Source organism: Bos taurus, chromosome 5 (assembly GCF_002263795.3).
Source record: "Bos taurus isolate L1 Dominette 01449 registration number 42190680 breed Hereford chromosome 5, ARS-UCD2.0, whole genome shotgun sequence".
In the NCBI taxonomy this organism is placed as follows: domain Eukaryota; kingdom Metazoa; phylum Chordata; class Mammalia; order Artiodactyla; family Bovidae; genus Bos; species Bos taurus.
Window position 1 is genome coordinate 57,575,575 of NC_037332.1, and position 23,241 is coordinate 57,598,815.

The 23,241-nt window shown below is 41.9% G+C and overlaps 1 non-coding gene across 1 annotated transcript; it reads right to left on the reverse strand.

Moving 5' to 3' along the window:
* Window positions 1-3,432: 3,432 nt before the first annotated feature.
* Window positions 3,433-3,504, reverse strand: TRNAC-GCA (transfer RNA cysteine (anticodon GCA)). Its single transcript has one exon. It is a non-coding gene; the product is annotated as a tRNA-Cys (tRNA).
* Between the last annotated feature and the right edge of the window lie 19,737 nt (window positions 3,505-23,241).

Here is a 23,241-nt window from a genome sequence, read left to right on the forward strand (position 1 = left end):
ATTTAACCATTCAGTTGTTGATGAACATTTGGGTTGTGTCCAGTTTTTGTCTATTATGAACAGAACTGCTATGAACATTTTATACATGTCTTTGTGTGGATATATGCTTGCATTTCCCATGTGTAAATACCTGCATGTGGAATGGCTATGTATTCATTTATTTAAAATGTGTAATTATTCTTGGACATGAACTTGGGCAAACTCTGGGAGATGGTGAGGGACAGGGAAGCCTGGCGTGCTGTAATCCATGGGGTCATAGAGAGTTGGACTGAAGAGTTGGTAACTGAACAGTAACTTTCCATTCTCTCCTTGCCCTAGCCCCTGGCAAGCACCACTGTACTTTCTGTCTTTGTGATTTTGTGTGACTGCTCTAAGCACCTCACATAAGTGAAGTCATACAGTGTTTATATTCCCGTGACTGGCTTATTGCACTGAGCATAATGTTCTCAAGATTGTCTAGGTTGTAGCATATAGAATAATTTTTTCCTTTTTAAGGCTGGATAATCTCTCTCTCTTTTTTATGGCTGCATACAACATGTGGGATCTTAGTTCTCTGACCAAAGATCGAACTTGTGCCTCCTGCAGTGGAAGTTCAGAGTCTTAACCCCTGGACTGCCATGGAAGTCTCTTATTTGGCAGTAGTTTATGGTTTCATTGTACATCTTTCACCTCCTTGATTAATTCTGAAATATTTTGTTCTTTTCTATTGTAAATGGATTTTTTCCATATTGTTTATGTTCATGTATAGAGATGCAACCGATTTTTGTGTATTGACTTTGTAACCTTCCAGTTCGCTGAATTTATTTATTAGTTTTAAAAGCTTTTGGGTGTGTGTGTGTGTGTAATCTTTAGGGTTTTCGACATAAAAGATCATATCATATGCAAACAAAGGTAATTTTACTTCTTTCTTTTCAATTTCATTGTTTTAAAATTTATTTTTCTTGCCTAATTGCTCTGACTAGAACTTATAGTGCTGTGTAGAATAGAAGTGGTGAAAACAGTTATCCTTTTGTTGTTCCTTACTTTCAAGGAGATTTCAGTCTTTTGCTATGAGTATGATGTTTGCAGTGGCCATTTTACTAGGATGTGTTAACGATATTTTAGAGGAACCGACATATCTTGTTCAAGAGTGTGTTGCGCGTGCTCTATTCACATCTTCTTTGGTCCTCTCAGCAGTATTTCAGATATGTCAAACGTTTCTTAAGTTTATTTTATTTCTAGTTATTTTAGTTTTTGGTCAATATAAGGCATCTGTTTTTCATTTGTATCTTCTAACTGGTTTCCATTTGCACACATCAGTTCAGTTCAGTTCAGTTGCTCAGTCATGTCCGACTCTTCGTGCACATATATATATATATATAATTTTTGATTTCTGTTTATTTATTTTGTACCTAGTCATCTTACTAAATACTCTCATTGTTTATTTTATTTACTTATTTTTAAAAAGTCTTTATTGAATTTGTTACAATATTGCTTCTGTTTTATACTTTGGGTTTTTGGCCACGAGGTCTGTGGGATCTCAGCTCTCTGACCAGGGATTAAACCCACACTCCTTGCATTGGAAGGTGAAGTCTTAACCACTGGACTGTCAGGGAAATCCCTTTCATTATTCATAATAATTGTTTCTATTTAATTATTTGGACTTTCTGGGTCTAAAATGATCTGTGTAAATGATGATGATTTTACTTCTTCCTTTCCAATTTTTATATCTTTTATTTTCTCTTTTATTTACTTGCTTTAACTATGCCTTCAGAACAATGTTAAATAGTAGTCAGTCAGTCAGTTCAGTCGCTCAGAAGTATGGATACTAAATTCCTGACCTTGTTCTTTTTTTCCCCTTCTATTTGTAGTTTTTTAAAAAAAGATTTAATTGGAGGATAATTGCTTTACAATGTTGTTTTGGTTTCTGCCATACCTTTTTGTTGTTCTTGGAATTAATAGGAATAGTTCTAATACTTTCCCATAGGTTATACGTATTTTTCTCTCAGGCTTTCACCCACCCTTTTATACTTTGCTCTATATTTCTGGGATTAAAAGTCTGCAGGCTACATTTACCTGGCTTCCTTGCTTGTGAGTTCTGCCAATAGTAAGCATTCGAGGAGATCAGACTGTGGGAAGAAGAGGGCACCTCCTGTTTCCAGCTGGACAGTGTGGCTGTTGTTGGCAGTGGCAGTTCTGGAGCCACAGTGGGGATGGGTGATTCAAGGCTCCATGAGCCTGAGCCAAAAGCTGTACTTTTTTCAGCAACTCTAGCTCTGCCGTCTTTGGCAAGTGGAGAACACGTTGTGACAGTGTGGACAGCAGAACAGCAACAGGAACTGGTGGGATCCAGCGCAGGGGTGTTTGCAGCTTATGATCTCTGGGTACCATCCTTTCTTCCTTCTTCTTCTTCAACCTTCCTAACATCTCCATTTAAACCAGTTCTGTACATTACATTGCTTCTGTTTGAAATTGCTAGAGTGAAACTGCCTGACTGGACCTTGACTAATGCATCCATACAGAATCATGTGGACTTTGAGGTTGAGATAAAAGTACTTAATAGTGTTAAGTAAGTATTGAGATGAATATTTCATACCGAGTCCTCTGTCCTCAATCCTATTGTAACTTTTCTTCTATCCTTGCTCCCAGTTGATGAATTTACCTCATACTTTATGGGAGAAATGATCAGATGTAAACTTTATTTTCTATCACAAGACCTACAGATTTTCTGCATCTTCTCCCATCCTTCCTCCTTTATTACAATGGAGGCTGTGTTGTTCTGTCTAGGGTTAATCTCTCTGTTTAGGTCTCTATTATATCCCAACCTTTTTTTTATTACTTACATAACAACTTTATTGAGATAATTCACAATTCACATACCATAAAATTTGCCCATTTCAGTTATGCAGTTCAGTGGTTTTAGTATGTTTAGAATTGAGCAAGCATCACAGCAGTCAATTTTAGAACATTTTCATCACCCCTAAAAGAAACTCTAGGCTTTCTAGCGCTCACTCTGTTTTTGCCAACTTTCCCATTACCACCAAACTGCCTTCTGTTTCTATGGATTTACCTCTTCTGGACATTTCATGTAAATGGAATCATTCTATTTGTAGCCTTTTGTGATGGGCTTCTTTCACATTGTATAATGTTTTCAATGTTCACTTATGTTGAAGCATGTATCAATGCTTCACCCTGTTTATGTCCAGACAACATTCCATTGTATGACGTACTATAATTTGTTTACGCATTCATAGGTGATGTTCATTTGGGTTGTTTAGACTTTTTCTGTGTTATGAGCAATGCTACTATGAATTCTAATCTTAGTTTTATCTCTATCTCTATCACTTTAGGACTCTGTGATCCCATTCATTGTAGCATACCAGGCTCTTCTGTCCATGGAATTTTCCAGACAAGAGTACTAGAGTGGGTTGTCATTTCCTTCTCCAGGGGATCTTCCCTACCCAGGGATCGAACCCAGGTCTCCTGCATTGCAGGCAGATGCTTTACCATCTGAGCCACCAGGGAAGCCCATATCACTATGAATTCTAATGTTAGTTTTATCTCCTCTTTCTCCTAAATCATTTATCTCTATCTCTTCATGGATGTTTCAACATACCAACGTGCTCTAATATATGCCAGGTTAATAAAAACTCAGCTCTCTTGACTCCACACCACCTTTTAGCTACCACCTTGTTTTATAGATCGACTTCACAGTCATAATTCTTGAGTCACTGCTGCTACTGCTGCTGCTAAGTCACTTCAGTTGTGTCGGACTCTGTGCGACCCCATAGATGGCAGCCCACCAGGCTCCCTGGGATTCTCCAGGCAAGAATACTGGAGTGGGTTGCCATTTCCTTCTCCGAATCAAGTGAAAAGTGAAAGTGAAGTCGCTCAGTCGTATCCGACTCTTAGCGACCCCATGGACTGCGGCCTACCAGGCTCCTCCTTCCATGGGATTTTCCAGGCAAGAGTACTGGTGTGGGGTGCCATTGCCTTTGAGTCACTGCTAATGTTATCTAAATTTTCTCACCTTTAATTCTTGCTTCCACGCCCTCTCACCCATTGCTCCAATAAAAACTGTTCTTATCATGGCTGTCGATGACCTTCACATTGCAAGATCCAGTGGCTATTCCCTGTTCTTATATTGTTTGACCCCTTAACTGCTTAAGTTGTCAACTACATCCTCCTTGAAATATTATCTTCTGTAGGCTGTCCCAACAACAGTCTTATTCTTCATTTTTTTTGGGCTGCATTTATGTTGACCAAATCTTGGCTCTCTGTGCACCAAAGCCAAACAGAAATACAGAGACAGAGTTATGGAGGAGAAGAAAAGAGTGGCTTTATTAGTTTTCCAGGTAAAGGGGGAAGACGATAGGATAACACCTCAAGTACTGTGCCGCCTGTCCCTGGTGAGTAGGGAAAGGTTATATAGTCAGGCAGGAGTATGTGATAAGCACCAAGGTAGTAACAGTCTTGTATTCTTTCTTCTGTAAAGTGTCAAAAAGGTGGGGTTGCTGACAAGATTAGGGTGTGTGCAGGGTCTTAGGTTACCAATACAGGAGATAGCAAGAGAGGCAGTTCGATCCCTGGGTCAGGAAGATCCTCTGGAGTAGGAAATGGCAACTCAGTCCAGTATCCTGGCCTGAAAAATTCCATGGACAGGAAGACCTGACAGATTACAGTCTATGGGGTCACAGAGAGTTGGACATGACTGAGCATGTATGCACTAGGGTCTTAGGTGGCCCAGTCTCCTAATCTTGATGAACCTCTCTGGTCCTTTAATCTTGCCTCAGGTGATTTCATTGCTGTTCCTCCTATGATTAGTGACTGTTCTGCTGTTGGGAACTGAGAAAAGGTCATGGAGGCTGAAGTCTTGCTTATAAGAAATGGGAGACAAAAAAGCCTCCATGCCCAGGAGTCCCACAGGGCTCTGCTCGGCATCACTTGGTTTTCATTTTGGTGCCTGGGTGCTCTAGTTGTGGTGGTCAGGCTTAGTTGCCAGGTGGTATGTGGAATTTGAATTCCCCTATCAAGAACTGGACATGGAACAACAGAATGGTTCCAAGTAGGAAAAGGAGTACGTCAAGGCTGTATATTGTCACCCTGCTTATTTAACTTATATGCAGAGTACATCATGAGAAACGCTGGGCTGGAAGAAGCACAAGCTGGAATTAAGATTTCCAGGAGAAATATCAATAACCTCAGATATGCTGATGACACCACCCTTATGGCAGAAAGTGAAGAGGAACTAAAAAGCCTCTTGATGAAAGTGAAAGAGGAGAGTGAAAAAGTTTGCTTAAAGCTCAACATTCAGAAAACTAAGATCATGGCATCTGGTCCCATCACTCCATGGGAAATAAATGGGGAAACAGTGGCTGACTTTATTTTTCTGGGCTCCAAAATCACTGCAGATGGTGATTGCAGCCGTGAAAGTAAAAGACACTTACTCCTTGAAAGGAAAGTTATGACCAACCTAGATAGCATGTTCAAAAGCAGAGACATTACTTTGCCAACAAAGGTTCATCTAGTCAAGGCTATGGTTTTTACAGTGGTCATGTACGGATGTGAGAGTTGGACTGTGAAGAAAGCTGAATGCTGAAGAATTGATGCTTTTGAACTGTGGTATTGGAGAAGACTCTTGAGAGTCCCTTGGACTGCAAGGAAATTCAACCAGTCCATTCTAAAGGAGATCAGTCCTGATTGTTCTTTGGAAGGAATGATGCTAAAGCTGAAACTCCAATACTCTGGCTACCTCATGTGAAGAGTTGACTCATTAGAAAAGACTCTGATGCTGGGAGGGATTGGGGGCAGGAGGAGAAGGGGATGACAGAGCTGGATGGCATCACCGACTCGATGGACATGAGTCTGGGTGAACTCCAGGAGTTGGTGATGGACAGGGAGCCCTGGTGTGCTGCAATTCATGGGGTCGCAAAGAGTCGGACACGACTGAGTGACTGAACTGAACTGAACTGATCAGGGACTGGGGCTTCTCTTGTGGCTCAGCTGGTAAATAACCTGTCTGCAATGCAGGAGACCTGGGTTCAGTCCCTGGGTTGAGAAGATCCTTTGAAGAAGAGAAAGGCTACCCACTCCAGAATTCTGGCCTGGAGAATTCCATGGACTGTATAGTCCATGGGGTTGCAAAGAGTTGGACATGACTGTGTGACTTTCACTTTCACCAGGGATTGAACAGGTGTACCCTGCATTGGAAGATGGATTCTTAACCACTGGTTCACTAGGGAACGCCCCAATCTTCTTGCTTCTATATCACCCCCTAGGTGTTACTTCTTAGACTCCCCCTCGCCCCTTTTAAGGTCTTTGTCATTTGCTCAGTCTTCTAAATTTTGTTTCCTTGGGTTTGATTTTGGGTCTCCCTTTGTCTATATTCTCTCATTAAGTAATACCATTCATTTTCATGACTTTAAATACCATGTCTATGCTAATTATTCACATATTTATCTCTGGGGCAGTTTTTCCCTCTGAGTTTCATTTGACTTGCATATTCAGTTGTTTACATCTTCCTCAGCATGTTTCTTGGATGTGTCCAAGAACACACAAACTTGATGTGTCCAAAATGGGACTTGTGACACCCCTCAAACCTCTTGTTTAACTCTCTGCCCATTCTCTTTACCAGCTCAATAATGGCACAATCAATTGCTCAAGCAAAAACCTAGGACTTAATTTATTCTCCTTCTTTTTCCCTTCAATCTCCCCGTCCCCCTCACTTCTTTCTTCTTCTTTTTGTATCTGATCATTTTCTCTCTTTTTTTAAACTTTGTATAATGGAAAAATTTGAACACAAATTAATAAAATAGTATAATGCACCCATGTATACATCATCCAGTCCCAACAACTTTCAAACCATGGCCAGTCTTGCTTCATCTACATGCTCATCCACTTTCCCTTCCCACCCCCACCGAATACTGTTTTGAGGCAAACTTGTCATTGTCAACTTAAAAAAAATGCACAAACTGAGAGTTGCAAATTTTGCTTGGGGCAAAATGAGGACTACAACCTGGGAGACAGCACTTCAGGTATCTCTGAGAAATTGCTCCAAAGAGGTAGAGGAGGAAAGTCAATATATATGATTGCAGTGAAGGGGGAGTTCAGTGCAATCCAGCACTTATTTTACAGAAGGTGTTCTGCTAGTCACAGGGAGCTGATGTCACCTTAAAGGGATTTAACACTTTTCTAGGTATGAGAGGGCTTCCCTGATAGCTCAGTTGGTAAAGAATCCACCTGTAATGCGGAAACCCTGGTTCGATTCCTGGATCAGGAAGATTTGCTGGAGAAGGGACAGGCTACCCATTCCAGTATTCTTGGGCTTCCCTTGTGGCTCAGCTGGTAAAGAATCTGCCTGCAAAGCTGGAGACCTGGGTTCAATTCGTGGGCTGGGAAGATTCCCTGGAGAAGGGAAAGGCTACCTGGAAAATTCAGGCCAGAATACTCTCCATGGGGTCGCAAAGTCCATGGGGTTGCAAGCAGTTGGACACAACTGAGCTTTCACTTCACTCAGTTGATGAGAAGATGCAAGGATTGGAATCCTGAAATCAGTTCCTGAAAATGACTAGTTATCTAAAGATCTGTTCCACCAGTTTCCTTGGAGCACAGTGTCTCATTCTCCACCCTGAACTCCCTTTAGGGTGTGTTGAAGGTCAACAGCTGCAGCAGGATGAGATTCAATCTCTTTAGAGACAGATGCCCTTGGCAAGCACCAATTTGTAGCTGACATCATTTTGAAACAAGAGGGAAGGGGACAGGGCACAACCTTTAAAAGAATAACATAGCCGTAAGACATGACAAAAACCGGTTAGAACCAACTAGGTCTAAAATGGTAGAAGATTCCACTTCTAATAGAACTTGAGCCTCATTATACCTTCATTGTAGTACATTAGCTAAATGACACACCCATCAGTGCCATGACAGTTCTGAGACCCTCCATCAGTTACTTCATTTCGGTTACTCAGTCATGTTTGACTCTTTGTGACCCCATGGACTGCAGCATACCAGGCTTCCTTGTCCATCACCAACTCCTGGAGTTTACTCAAACCCATGTCCATTAAGTCGGTGATGCCATCCAACCATCTCATACTCTGTTGTCCCCTTCTCCTTCTGCTTTCAATCTTTCCCAGCATCAGGGTCTTTTCAAATGAGTCAGCTCTTCACATAAGATGGCCAAATTATTGGAGTTTTAGCTTCAGCATCAGTCCTTCCAATGAATATTCAGGCCTGATTTTCTTTAGGATGGACTGGTTGGATCTCCTTGCAGTCCAAGGGACTCTTTAGTTCTTCTTTGCTTTCTGCCATAAGAGTGATGCCATCTGCATATCTGAGGTTATTGATATTTCTCCCAGCAATCTTGATTCCAGTTTGTGCTTCATCCAGCCCAGCGTTTCTCATGATGTACTCTGCATGTAAGTTAAATAAGCAGGGTGACAATATACAGCCTTGACGTACTCCTTTTCCTATTTGGAACCAGTCTGTTGTTCCATGTCCAGTTTTAACTGTTGCTTCCTGACCTGCATACAGGTTTCTTAAGAGGCAGGTCAGGTGGTCTGGTATTCCCCTCTCTTTCAGAATTTTCCACAGTTTATTGAGATCCACACAGTCAAAGGCTTTGGCATAGTCAATAAACCAGAAAGAGATGTTTTTCTGGAACTCTCTTGCTTTTTGGATGATCCAGCGGATGTTGGCAATTTGATCTCTGGTTCCTCTGCCTTTTCTAAAACCAGCTTGAACATCTGGAAGTTTACAGTTCACGTACTGTTGAAGCCTGGCTTGGAGAATCTTCAGCATTACTTAACTAGTGTGTGAGATGAGCGCAATTGTGTGGTAGTTTGAGCATTTTTTGGCATTGCCTTTCTTTGGGAGAGACCCTCCATAAAAGGTCCAAAAGTGGGCAGTGGTGCAATTCCTAGAAATTCACACCCTCTTCTGAAATAATTTTCAATAATTCTCCCACTCATTAGTCTATGAAATTATCCAGTCCATAAAAACTAACCATGCCATATTTCAAGGCTGCTTTTGTAACAGGAATGGACTTGCCTGGTGGCTCAGATGGTAAAGCATCTGCCTACAATGCGGGAGACCTGGGTTCAATCCTTGGGTTGGGAAGATCTCCTGGAGAAGGAAATGGCAACCCACTCTAATACTCTTGCCTGGAAAATCCTATGGATGGAGGAACCTGGTAGGCTATAGTCCATGGGGTTGCAAAGAGTCGGACACTACTGAGCAACTTCACTTTCACTTCACTTTCTTGTAACAGGAGGGAAGCGGGCAGGGCACAACTTTTAAAAGAATGACATAGCCCAAGGAAATGACATAAACCAACTAGAATCAAATGGGACCAAAATGGCAGACAAGACAAGAATTTGATCCTCAATCAGCAAGCTAAATGACACACCCAGAAGTGCCATGACAGTTCCAAGGCATTCTCAAAAGACCAAGGAGTGGGTGGTGGCCCAATTACAGAAAATCTCAACCCCTTTCCCCAAATAGATGGAATAATCCTCCCACTCATTGGGCTGGCTTAAAATTCAACATTCAGAAAACTAAGATCATGGTATCTGGTCCCATTACTTCATGGCAAATGGGGAAACAATGGAAACAGTGAGAGATTTTATTTTCTTGGGCTCCAAAATCACTGCAGATGGTGACTGAAGCCCTGAAATTAAAAGACACTTGCTTCTTAGAAGAAAAGCTATGACAAATCTAGACAGAATATTAAAAAGCGGAGACATTACTTTGCTGACAATGGTACATCTAGTCAAAGCCATGATTTTTCCAGTAGTCATGTATGGATGTGAGAGTTGAACTATAAAGAAAGCTGAGTGCCGAAGAATTGATAGTTTTGAACTGTGGTGTTGGAGAAGACTCTTGAGAGTTCCTTGGATTGCAAGGAGATCAAGCCAGTCAATCTTAAAGGAAATCATTCCTGAATATTTATTAGAAGTGTTGCAGGAAGGGGGACCCCTTCCAGGGCCCAAAACTGGGCTCTTGTCTAACACTTGGAAGTGAATTGTCCGAGGAGACACATGTGCTGACAAAGCAAGAGATTTTATTGGGAAAGGGCACCCGGGTGAAGAGCAGTAGGGTAAGGGAACCCAGAACAGCTCTGCCGCATGGCTCACAGTTTCAGGTTTTATGGTGATGGGATTAGTTTCTGGGTGGTCTTTGGCCAATCACTCTAATTCACAGTCTTTTCTGGTGGCGCACGCATCGCTCAGCCAAGATGGATGCTAGTGAGAGGGATTCTGGGAAGTGGACGGACCTTTCCCAAACTCTTCTGGTTGGTGGTGGCTTATTGGTTCCGTATTCCTTATCAGGGTCTCCTGTCATAAAACAACTCATGCAAATGGTTACTATGGTGCCTGGCCAGGGTGGGCAGTTTCAATCAGTGTGCTTCCCCCCTAACAGAAAGACTGATGCTGAAGCACCAATACTTCGGCCAGCTGATGCAAAGAACCGACTCATTAGAAAAGACCCTGATGCTGGGAAAGATTGAAGGCAGGAGGAGATGGAGACAACAGAGGATGAGATGGTTGGATGGCACCACCGACTCTATGGACATGAGTTTGAGCAGGCTCCAGGAATTGGTGATGGAAGGGGAAGCCTGGCGTACTGCAGTTCATGGGGTCACAAAGAGTCAGACATGACTGAGCAACTGAACAGAACTGAACTGAATAAAAAGTAATCACACCACATTTCACAGCTGTCAGACTCACCTTCTGTGATGGCCCACACTCAGCCTTTGGCATTTGCTTCTCTCTGAATCTGAATAAATCCACTTTTTCCTAACACTTTGTCTCTCACGGAATTCTTTCTGTGATAAGACCTTAAGAACCTGAGCTCCATTAGGTCCTGAAACCCAGTGTTTCACTACCACGTGGGTTCAAGTGTCAAGCAGGGTTTTGGCTGGATTCAAGTCTTGGCCATGTGGGTTCGAGTCCTAAACTGACAAAATGTGGTCCTGGAGAAGGGAATGGCAAACCACTTCAGTATTTCTGTCTTGAGAACCCCATGAACAGTATGAAAAGGCATAAAGATAGGACACTGAAAGATGAACTCCCTAGGTTGGTAGGTGCCCAATATGCTACTGGAGATCAGTGGAGAACTAACTCCAGAAAGAATGAAGAGACAGAGCCAAAGCAAAAACAACACCCAGTTGTGGATGTGATTGGTGATGGAAGCAAGGTCTGATGTTGTAAAGAGCAATATTGCATAGGAACCTAGAATGTTAGGTCCATGAATCAAGGCAAATTGGAAGTGATCCAACAGGAGATGGCAAGAGTGAACGTCAACATTTTAGGAATCAGCGATCTAAAATGGACTAGAATGGGTGAATTTAACTCACACGACCATTATATCTACTACTGTGGGCAAGAATCCCTTAGAAGAAATGGAGTAGCCATCATAGTCAACAAGAGAGTTTGAATTGCAGTATTTGGATGCAATCTGAAAAATGACAGAATGATCTCTGTTTGTTTCCAAGGCAAACCATTCAATATCATGGCAATCCAAGTCTATGCCCTGACCAGTAATGCCGAAGAAGCTGAAGTTGAATGGTTCTACGAAGACCTACAAGACCTTTTAGAATTAACACCCCCAAAAGTTGTCCTTTTCGTTATTGGGGACTGGGATGCAAAAGTAGGAAGTCAAGAAACACCTGGAGTAACAGGCAAATTTGGCCTTGGAGTACAGAATGAAGCAGGGCAAAGGCTAATGAGTTCTGCCAAGAGAACGCACTGGTCATAGCAAATACCCTCTTCCAACAACACAAGAGAAGACTCTACACATGGACATCACCAGATGCTCAATACTGAAATCAGAATGATTATATTCTTTGCAGCCAAAGATGGAGAAGCTCTATACAGTCAGCTAAAACAAGACTGGGAGCTGACTGTGGCTCAGATCATGAACTCCTTATTGCCAAATTCAGACTTAAATTGAAGAAAATGGGGAAAACTACTAGACCATTCAGGTATGACCTAAATCAAATCCCTTATGATTATACAGTGGAAATGAGAACTAGATTTAAGGGACTAGATCTGATAGACAGAGTGCCTGATGAACTATGGTCTGAGGTTCATGACATTGTACAAGAGACAAGGAGCAAGACCATCCCCCAAAAAAAGAAATGCAAAAAAGAAAAATGGCTGTCTGAGGAGGCCTTACAAATAGCTGTGAAAAGAAGAGAAGCCAAAAGCAAAGGAGAAAAGGAAAGATATACGTATTTGAATGCAGAGTTCCAGAGTATAGCAAGCAGAGATAAGAAAGCCTTCCTCAGTGATCAGTGCAAAGAAATAGAGGAAAACAATAGAATGGGACAGACTGAGACATTACTTTGTCAACAAAGGTCCGTCTAGTCAAGGCTATGGTTTTTCCAGTAGTCATGTATGGATGTGAGAGTTGGACTATAAAGAAAGCTGAGTGCCTAAGAATTGATGCTTTTGAATTGTGGTGTTGGGGAAGACTCCTGAGAGACCCTTGGACAGCAAGGAGATCCAACCAGTTCATCCTAAAGCAGATCAGTCCTGGGTATTCATTGGAAGGACTGATGTTGAAGCTGCAACTCCAATACTTTGGCCACCTGATGCGAAGAGGTGAAGATTGAAAGCAGGAGGAGAAGGGGACAGCAGAGGATGAGATGGTTGGATGGCATCACCAACTCAATGGACATGGGTTTGTGTAAATTCCAGGAGTTGGTGATGGTCAGGGAGGCTTTTCATGCTGCAGTCCATAGGGTCGCAAAGAGTTGGACATGACTGAGCGACTGAACTGAGTGACTGAAAGTCTTGGCCATGAGGGTTCAAGTCCTAAACTGGGTTTCAGCTGGGTTTGAGTCCCAGCACATGGGTTCAAAGTCCCATTCTGAGGTAAATGTTTTAACTCTGTTTTCTGAGATGGCCCATAGTCTGTCTGTGGAGTGTGTATCTCTCTAAATAAATCCACTTACCTATTGTGGCAGAGGAGAGACGATTCTGACTCCATGATGGATCTGTTTCTTTAACTTTAATCTTTGTTTTTCATCGCTTTTGTTATTATAATCATACATAACGACCTGCCTCAGGGAACCCTGTCTCTCTGCCTAAAGAGATTAACACTTCCCCTCTGACATTGGCCATTCCAGGAGATATTTGCAAGATAATGGTCTTTATTTCAACTCCCCCCCCCCCCCCCCCCCCCCCCGCTGTCCTATAAAAGAACTTGGCATCCAGATCCATCCAGATAGTTATTTTGAAACATTAGTCTGCAATATTCTCAGTCAGTCAGCCTTCTGAATAAAACTGTTGTTTAGCTGCTAAATTGTGTCCTACTCTTTTCAACCCCAAGGACTGCAGCATACCAGGCTTCCCTGTCCTTCACTATTTTCCGAAGTTTGCTCAAACTCATGTCCATTGAGTTGGTGATGTCATCCAACCATCTCATCCTCTGTCACCTCCTTCTCCTGCCCACAAACTTTCACAGCATCAGGGTCTTTTCCAAAGGTTCTTCAAATCAGGTGGCCAAAGTATTGAAGTTTCAGCTTCAGCATCTGTCCTGCCAATGAATATTCAGGGTTGGTTTCCTTTAGAATTTACTGGTTTGATCTCCTTGCAGTCCAAGGGACTCTCAAGAGTCTTCTCCAGCGCCACAGTTTGAAAGCATTAATTCTTTTTTAAAAAATGTATTTTATTTTATATATTTAGGCCACACCACATGGCATGTGGGGTCTTAGTTCTCGGACCAGGAATTGAACCTGTGCCCCCTGAAGTGGAAGCACAGAGTCTTAACCATTGAACCACCAGGGAAGTCCCTGAAAGCATCAATTTTTTGGTGCTCAGCCTTCTTTATGGTCCAGCTTTCATATAAGTATATGAAAAACTACTGGAAAAACCATCCCTTTGATGATATGGACCTTTGTCAGCAAAGTGATGTCTCTGTTTTCTAATACTGTGTCTAGATTTGTCATAGCTTTTCTTCCAAGGAACAAGTATCTTTTAATTTCATGGCTGCAGTTACTGTCTGCAGTGATTTTGGAGTCCAAGAAAATAAAATCTGTCACTGTTTCCACTTTATCCCCATCTATTTGCTGTGAAGTGATGGGACTGGATGTGATGATCTTTTTTTTTTTTTAAAGGTTGAGTTTTAAGCTAGCTTTTTCATTTTCCTCTCTCACCTTCATCAAGAGGCTCTTTAGTTCCTCTTTGCTTTCTGCCATTAGAGTGGTATTATCTGCTTATCTGAGATTGTTATTTTTCCCAGCAATCTTGATTCCAGCTTGTGATTCATCCAGCCCAGCATTTCACATGATATACTCTGCATATATTGATGCTTTTGAACTGTGGAACTGTGGTGTTGGCGAAGACTCTTGAGAGTCCCTTGGACTTCGAGGAGATCAAACCAGTCAATCCCAAAGGAAATCAGCCCTGAATATTCATTGGAAGGACTGATGCTGAAACTGAAACTCCAATACTTTGGCCACCTGATGCAAAGAACTGACTCATTTGAAAAAGACCCTGATGCTGGGAAAGATTGAAGGCGGGAGGAGAAGGGGACAACAGAGGATGAGATGGATGGATGGCATTACTGACTCAAAGGACATGAGTGTGAGTAAGCTCTGGGAATTGGTGATGGAGAGGGAAGCCTGGTGTGCTGCAGTCTATGGGGTCACAAAGAGTCAGACGTGACTGAGTGACTGAACTGAACTGAACTCTGCATATAAATTAAATAAGCAGGGTGACAATATACAGCCTTGACATATTCTTTTCCCAATTATGAACCAGTCCATTATTCCATGTCTGATTCTAACTGTTGCTTCTTGACCTGCATGCAGGTTTTGCAGGAGGCAGGTAAGGTGGTCTGGTATTCCCATCTCTAAGAATTTTCCAGTTTGTTATGATCCACATAGTCAAAGGCTTTAGCATAGTCAATGAAGCAGAAGTTTTTCTGGAATTCCCTTATTTTTTTTATGATCCATCAGATGTTATCAATTTTATCTCTGGTTCCTCTGCTTTTTCTAAATCCAGCTTGTACATCTGAAAGTTCTCTGTTCACATACTGTTGAAGCCTAGCTTGAAGAATTTTGGTCATTACCTTGCTAATATGTGAAATAAGCATAATTGTGCTGTAGTTTGAACACTCTTTGGTATTGAAATGAAAACTGACTTTTTCCAGTCCTGTGACCATTGCTGAGTTTTCCAAATTTGCTGGCATATTGAGTGCAGTACTTTAACAGCATCATCTTTTAGGATTTGAAATAACTTAGCTGGAATTTCATCACCTTTACTAGCTTTGTTCATAGTAATGCTTCCTAAGGCCCACTTGACTTTGCACTCTAGGATGTATGGCTCTAGGTGAGGGACCACACCATCGTGGTTATCTGGGTCATTAAAGCCTCTTTTGTATAGTTCTCTGTGTATTCTTACTACTATCTAATAAGTCTCTGTTAATACATTCCATAAGAACAAGAACTGTGTCTTTTTTCCCTCATCACATTTCCAGCCTGGCAAGTAGTAAATACTGAAAACATGTATGTCAAAAAACGACCAATAGGGAATTCCCTGGTGGTCCAGTGGTTAGGATTCTGCTGCCACTGCAGGGAGCAGAGAGTTCATGGGTTCTATCCCTGGTTGGCTGGTTAGGGAAATAAGATCCCACATGCCAAGACCAAAACAATAATAACAACAACATCATCCACTACCAATAGATTAATCACAATTTATAATTTAAAAAAATTTGTCTATATTTTAAAATCTGGGAATTCCCTGGTGGTCCAGTGGTTAAGAATCTGCCCGCCAATGCAGGGGACATAGATTCAATCCCTGGTCCTGGAAAAAATCCCACATGCCGTGGGGCCGCTAAGTCCATTCGCTACAACCTCTGAACCCCTGTGCAGCAACAAGAGAAGCCACCCCAGTGACAAGCACATGCATCGCAACTAGAGAAAAGTCTGAGGCAGCGACGAAGATCCAGTGCAACCAAACATAAATAAAATAAAAAAAATCTATAAGAAAAAAAAATCTGCTGTTTTCTCTGTTGAGATAGCTCTACAGAGTCAGAGAGCATATTTTCCTCTTCATGGTGATGTCCTTGGGGCCATTTCCAGTGCCTATCTCAGGGACCACTCAACCGTATGATCTATCATATGGATGAATAAAGGGTCTATATCATTGAGAAAAGGTCCATGCCATTGAGAGCTTTCTCTGCCAATCAAAGGGGTTTGGATCTTATTCTATAGGTAATGGGAATCAGTCATATGATCTGATTGACTTGTTGGAAACATCTCTCTGATGACTGATTTAAGGAAAAAAGATTGGAGGCAGGGAGACCAGTTCAGAGAGGATTTGCTATGGTCCAGTGAAGGGATAATATTTGGAACAACAGTGGTGGGGGCAGAGAGGAGGAGATCTATAAGAAGGTATTTAATTCCCTTTTTCATTTTAAAAGTTTTGGTAAACTAAGTATAACACAAAAGTAACTGTTTAAACCATTTTAAAGTGTATAGTTCAGTGGCATTAAGTTCTTTTCCATTATTGCGCCACTATCACCTAACACCCACCTCCAGAACTTTTTGATCTTCCCAACTGAAACTCTGTACCTATTAAACATTAACTCTCCAAGAGCCCTTGGCAGCCACTAAGCGTTTGTAATTCTTAGTGGATTACTATGAGGGCTCTGACTCGGGTCACTGGATTCAATTTATCAGAATAAGGAGATATTGTCTTTTGAAGATGGTGAATTTGGTTTTAGCATGCTGATTTTAAATATATGAATCTAGAACTTTGAAGAACATTGTAAGCTGGAGATAAATATTTGAAACCCATTAGCATAAAGGTTGGATCTGGTCCTGAACTCCAGACAAGCAAGCCTTCTTGTGCCCTTGGATTTGGTTGGATGCAGTGAAACTGCCCCAGGCCAACCACTGGGAGTCATTCTTCACCCTCCTGTTCACTGCCCCCATCCGCATTCAATAAACCACAAAATCTTGCCATGTATTTCCAAATACCTTCTAAACATATCTTGAATCTGTCTTCTCTTTCTTATTCCAACCACCAGGGCTTTTGTTCAAGCCCCCATCATTGGTTTCTAGACCATGAAAACTGTTTCCTAACGGGTTCCCCCTCCTTCTTTTTAAAAAAAATTTTAATTGGAGGATAATTGCTTTACAACATTGTATTGGCTTCTGCTATATAACAATGTGAATCAGGTGTAAGTATACGAATATCCCCTACTTCTTGAGCCTCCCTCCCTTTAGGTTTTTAGTTTGGCATCTTGAAATCCATTCTCCACACTGTCACCAAATATGCTTTACCAAAAACACATACATGACCATGTCACACCCTTATTTAAAAATCTGAATAGTTTTTTCATTGTCTGCTGGATAAGGTCCAAGTGCCTTAACGTGGTAGACAAGGCCGTCTGTGATCGGCCCCTGATGGAAAGAAACCGCAGCCTCTTCTCTGAGGCTTCCTCCCAGCCCACCCCCATCCCCCACTTCTGGGCTGTTTCTCCCTCTGCCAGACAGGTCCCTTGCACCACACTGGGGTCCCTCCTTTCTTTGGTTAGATTTCACCTCAGGCTCTTCATTGCCTAGTATGGCTTTCCTGATGAGTCCCTGACCTGATGTGATTCTAGGCCTCTTTTTCCTTATACTATATACAGATATTAATACTATTATTATACTCATCACATTGCACTGAAGATACCAGTTTACAGATCTGTCTACCTGTAAAGGCCTGTTGAACACAGGGATGGTCTTACAATTTCCTGTAGCACCAACACAGTTTGCAGAATGGATGAGCGCTGTAAAGGAACTGATGCATGAGTAGGAAACAAAACACACTTATAGGAAACTTTTAAGTGAAAGATAAAGCAGTGCTGCACGTGATTAGTGCAAAAACAAAATACGCAGTGACACACTCCAGATTCTGTGAACTGTTTGTTTTTGTTGTTGCTGTTGCTGTGGTTGTTGTTTGTTTGTTTTTAATTTTGCAATACCACAGTAATCAGTATTCTAGAACCCTGGAATCCCTGGTGGCTCAGTGGTAAAATGTCTGCCTGCAATGCAGGACACCCAGGTTTGATCCCTAGGTTGGGAAGCTGCCCTGGAGAAGGAAATGGCAACCCATTCCAGTAGGTTCTGCTATATATTCTTGCCTGGGAAATCCCAAGGACAGAGGAGCCTGGCGGGCCACAGACCATGGGGACAGAAAAGAATCAGACACGACTTAGTGTGTCTAACCCGGGTCCTCAAAGTGCCCCTAGCTCTGAAAGCCAACATTATTGGTTTCATTGGGGCATTTGTTAGAAATGAAGAGTTTTAGGTTCCACCCCAGACCTACTGAATATGCATTTAGAACAAGATCCCCAGGTCATTCACATACGTATCTGTGTCTGTATGTACATTGAAAAGCTCTGTCTTAAGAAACCACTTTATTGGCTGAAAAGGGAGATGGAGCTTGTGAGTTCAGGGTCCTCGGTCCCCTTGGTTCCTCCAAGAGGCAGTGCTCTCTGGGGAGGCCTGGACATTCCAGAGGTTGATTTCAGGAAGGAGTGGCGGCAAGGCCTCCATTTAAGGGGTACCTAGATGGGCAGATGTACAGACTTAGTACCTCACAGCAGGGTGAAACAGGAGCTGCCTGGGGCCTGGGCTTGGCCATGGCTAATTAAGCCCAAATGGAGTCCAGCAAGGATCAAACAGAGTCAGTGAGGCACGAGGTGAACCTGGATGGAACTGGTAGGCGAGATAGGCAGAGGCCTGGTCAGTGAGTATGAGTCAAGGCCAGAGGATCAGAGGAGACAATTCCTGGTGTTAGGGCAGGGACTGGGGCTGGGCCCTTAGCTTCAGGAATGAGGCGAGGCTCAGAGTTGGAGTAGGGGTTAGAATGTCTAGTGCAAACATCATTCTTGGCAACTCTGAGCAGTATTTTCACCTTTAGAAGGTGTGGCTCTGCTAGAATGCCCAGCTTTATAGTGCAGTTGGCAGACTTTCCCTTAGATGTCCTCTGGTCACAAGGAACTCTCAAGAAGCACAGGGAGAGTGACAAGAAGAGTGTGTGCCCTCCAGCAACCCAGTGTGCTCTTCTCATTACACATATTTATTGCACAACTTCTGTGTGCACTCTCTCATGTTCCAATATGATGCTTTAGTATTTCACAGCAAAAGTACTGGAAGCCATCAGATATGACTTAGCATGCCAACTATATTTGTTAAGAAGTACTGAGCTCTCCTTTTTTTTCCTTTTGCTGTTGTCCTCATCTTCAGATAACATCGTTATTTATTTATTTTAAATTAAATTAAAATTTTCTGGCCACACCTTGTGGCATGCAGGATCTTAGTTCCCCAACCAGGGATTGATCCCTTGACCCCCATGGTGGAAGTGCAGTGTCTTAACCACTAGACCACCAGGGAAGTCCCAAGATAGTAACATATATTCTTATTTTTAACAATTTGCATAAGAAGATGAAGGCACACATCCAAAACAGACACAACAATATTGAAGAAGTAACACTTTATAAGCAACTGACATGTTATATAAAAAGCACTGAACTGTGAGGCTGAAATTCTGCATTTAGTTACCATTCTACCATGTGCAGGCTACGTAGCCTGTCATTTATCTGAGCCTTAGTTTCTTCATTTGTTCCATGGGAAAAATATGTCATGCCTACCTCTCAGATGAGGCTCAAATGAAGAAATGCAAGCGAGAGTGCATTGTAAACCACTTGCATCACCCCGAGGTACAATATTACCGTGTGGCTGTTATTATTCTGCCTAGTAAATATCAAGATGTGGAAGATTAGAGTAAAGCTTCAGTCAAAGCCAGATTGTTTGTTTTTGACCATGCCGCGAGCACTGCAGGATCCTAGTTCTCTGACGAGGGATTGAACTAGTGCCCCCTGCACTGTCAGCACAGAGACCTAACCACTGAACTGCCAGGGAATTTCCCCAGGTAGTTCTTTTTACTGAGTTCTCCCTTTTTCTTCTCTCAGAGGAGAGTGTTGAGGATGGGAACTTGAAGCTGGCCCCTGACCTAGGAGGGCTGTGTGACCCAGCAGAGCTCATTAAGGCTTGTTAAGAAGTCCTGTGTCCCTAGCATAGATTAGCACTTTGCTAGGAATAGAATCCAAATCTGAACCTTAGGGGGAATATATGCCTTCTTAATATGGAATCAGATTTTATTGACTTGAGAGAAAAATTAATCCTTGTTATAGTGAGGTGTTGGCACCCCACTCCAGTACTGTTGCCTGGAAAACCCCATGGACGGAGGAGCCTGGTAGGCTGCAGTCCATGGGGTCTTGAAGAGTCGGAAACAACTGAGCGACTTCACTTTCACTTTTCACTTTCATGCACTGGAGAAGGTAATGGCAACCCACTCCAGTGTTCTTGCCTGGAGAATCCCAGGGACCGGGAAGCCTGGTGGGCTGCTGTCTATGGGGTCGCACAGAGTCGGACACGACTGAAGCGACTTAGCAGCAGTATAGTGAGGTGTGCTTACTTTTTAGGTAACTTGTGAAAAAATTGCCTACAGCATACTCCATTCATGAAATCAGAGAACTCCTCCCCACTTTGGATCTGGTAAAATCTGGTAGGGGAAAACTTTTATTAACATTTGGCTAAAAGGCTAAAATCTGAAGCTTGAACATGGGTGGAGAAAGAGGAAATCTCCACAAGAAACTTTTTCTGCTTAAGTCTTGGGTTTTAAGGGCTCCTTATTCAAGGAATGAGTTAAGGCAGCACATCAAGTCTTCTTATTCTATACTGCTCTGTGCAGAGTGCCCAGGCCAGACAGAAAAGGAATGGTGTAAATCTCCGTTATAGCAATAGGAGTGACTTTTTTCCCCTAGGGAAGCCTGGAGAGGTGGGAGAATGCTGGCAGGGGCTGAGACATGGTCATGGATGGGGGAGGATGACCTTCTTCTGACCTCCTTGGATTTGCCTGGAGGAGGCATCACTTTAATCTACTGAGATGCTGCTGCTTTCCTGGTAAGAGAGAACTTGAGGTTGACTTATCTGAATTTTCACTCCCTTACTCCCACAGGGAGCAGAGAAATTCACAGTAGGACAGAAAGGAAGAGTCTTATTATCACTCAGGGAACCAGGGAAGTTACATGGCCTGGGGCTTGTGTTCATGAAAGACCTCCGGTATAGGACTTTGCTATTATTGCCTAATAAGGTCGCACTGTCTTTGCATTTATTGATGATATTCAAAGTTTAGGTTGGTTAAAAATAAACATAAAAAATGCACCAATGTTTCAGTAACTCTGTTCTGGCATTTCTTCATTTTCTGATACATCCACAGTCTGAGAAATGGAAGAAGACTAGTCCTCTCTCACCCTCTGGGTGGCCTTGCCTGCCACATGTGGGTTGTAGATAGTTGCAGTCAGTTATGACATTTCTAGAAAGTTAATTCATGGTTCCGAATGTTTCAAAACTGTGAAAACTGCGTTTCCCCTTTCAAGAAAGGCACTAAAAACAATGGGGAATCATGAATGTCAGTCTAATGGACCATTTTACTAATATCACAAAAACGTGTGACCTCACTCCTCACTCAAGCAACTCCAGTCCTGCCTGGCTCCTGAAGCACTCCCCAAAGAGCAGATCCCCAAAGAGCTGTCACTATTTGACCTTTCTGGAAGATCCCCGAGAAGCCCCGCTCACCAGGCTTGTCTTTATTGTCAGTGAGGAAAGCCCTTATCATCAGGGCATTGATCAAATAATCAGCGACAATATTTTAAGATTGTAGCCACCCAATATGGATGGACCTTGGAGACCATCATACTAAGCAAAGTAAGTCAGAGAAAAGCAAATATCATGTTATCACTTATACATAGGATCTAAAAAAATGAATATAAACAAATACATCTTCCTTTTTAAAATAACAGCAATAACAAAACAACAAAGAGCTCCGTATCAACCATTCATTCCTATGTATATACCAAAGAGAAATGGAAACATATATCCTCTCAAAACATTGTACACCAGGGAACTATACTCAGTATTTTATAATAACATAAAAGGGAAAAGAATCTGAAAAAAATAGATGTGTATGTATAACTGAATCACTTTGTTCTACACCTGAACCTAACAATGTAAATCATCTATAATTAAAAAAGTTTTTTGTACGTGAGAGTTTGTAGCAAAGTTATTCATAGTAGCCCCAAAGTGTAAAGAACCCAAGTACTCTTAAACTGATGCATGGATAAATAAAATATGACATATCCATACCATGGAATATTATTTGGCCACAAAAAGATATCAGTAATGATTCATGCTACAACATGGATGAACCTTGAAAACATGCTAAGTGAAAGAGGCCAGACACAAAACACTGCCTGCTCCATGGTTCTATTTATATGAAATATCTAAAAGAGGCAAATCTGTCCAGGAGATACTGGGAGGAGGGAAGAAAGGGAAGCAATGGCTAAGGGGTACAGAGTAACTTTTTGAAGTGATGTGTGTGGTGGTTAAATGATGCTGTGAGTATACTAAAACCCATGGGATTGTGTACTTTATTTTTAAAAACTATATATTTAAAATTATTTATTTATTTATTTTATTTGGCTGTGCTGCGTGGCATTCGGGCTCTTACTTCCCTGACCAGGGATCAAACCTGGGCCCCCTGAATTGGGCAGGCTCCCAGCATTGGGAAATCCCCCCATCAGGGAAGTCCCAGAACTTTGTATTTTATATGAGTGGATTTTATGGTCCATAAATTAGACCTCAATAAAACTGTAAAAAATAATAAAAATAAAAGTAGTTTCCTCTTGGCCTCCCTTATATGTGCATCTAAAAAGATATGATACAAATGAACTTACAAAACAGAAATGGACTGACTCACAGATTTAGACTTACAGACTTAGAAAGGTTGCTGGGGGGAAGGAAGAGGGGAAGGAAGGGATGGTTAGGGAGTTCCTGATGGATATGTACACACTGCTATATTTAAAATGGGTAACCAACAAAGAGCTACTATATAGCACAGGGAACTCTGCTCACTGTTACGTGGCAACTTGGATGGGAGGGGAGTTTGGGGGAGAATGGATACATGTATACCTATGGCTGAGTCCCTTGGCTGTTCACCTGAAACTGTCATAGCATTGTTTATCAGTTATACCCCAATACAAAATAAAAAGTTTTAAAAGACATATATATATATATATATATGTATGCATATATTTGGCATATATATTATAAGAATAATGTGATTAAATCAACTTAAGCATCTCATAAGTTTGGTTTACACCCAATGTAAAAATATTTAATTCAAAAATTAAAAATGCCAA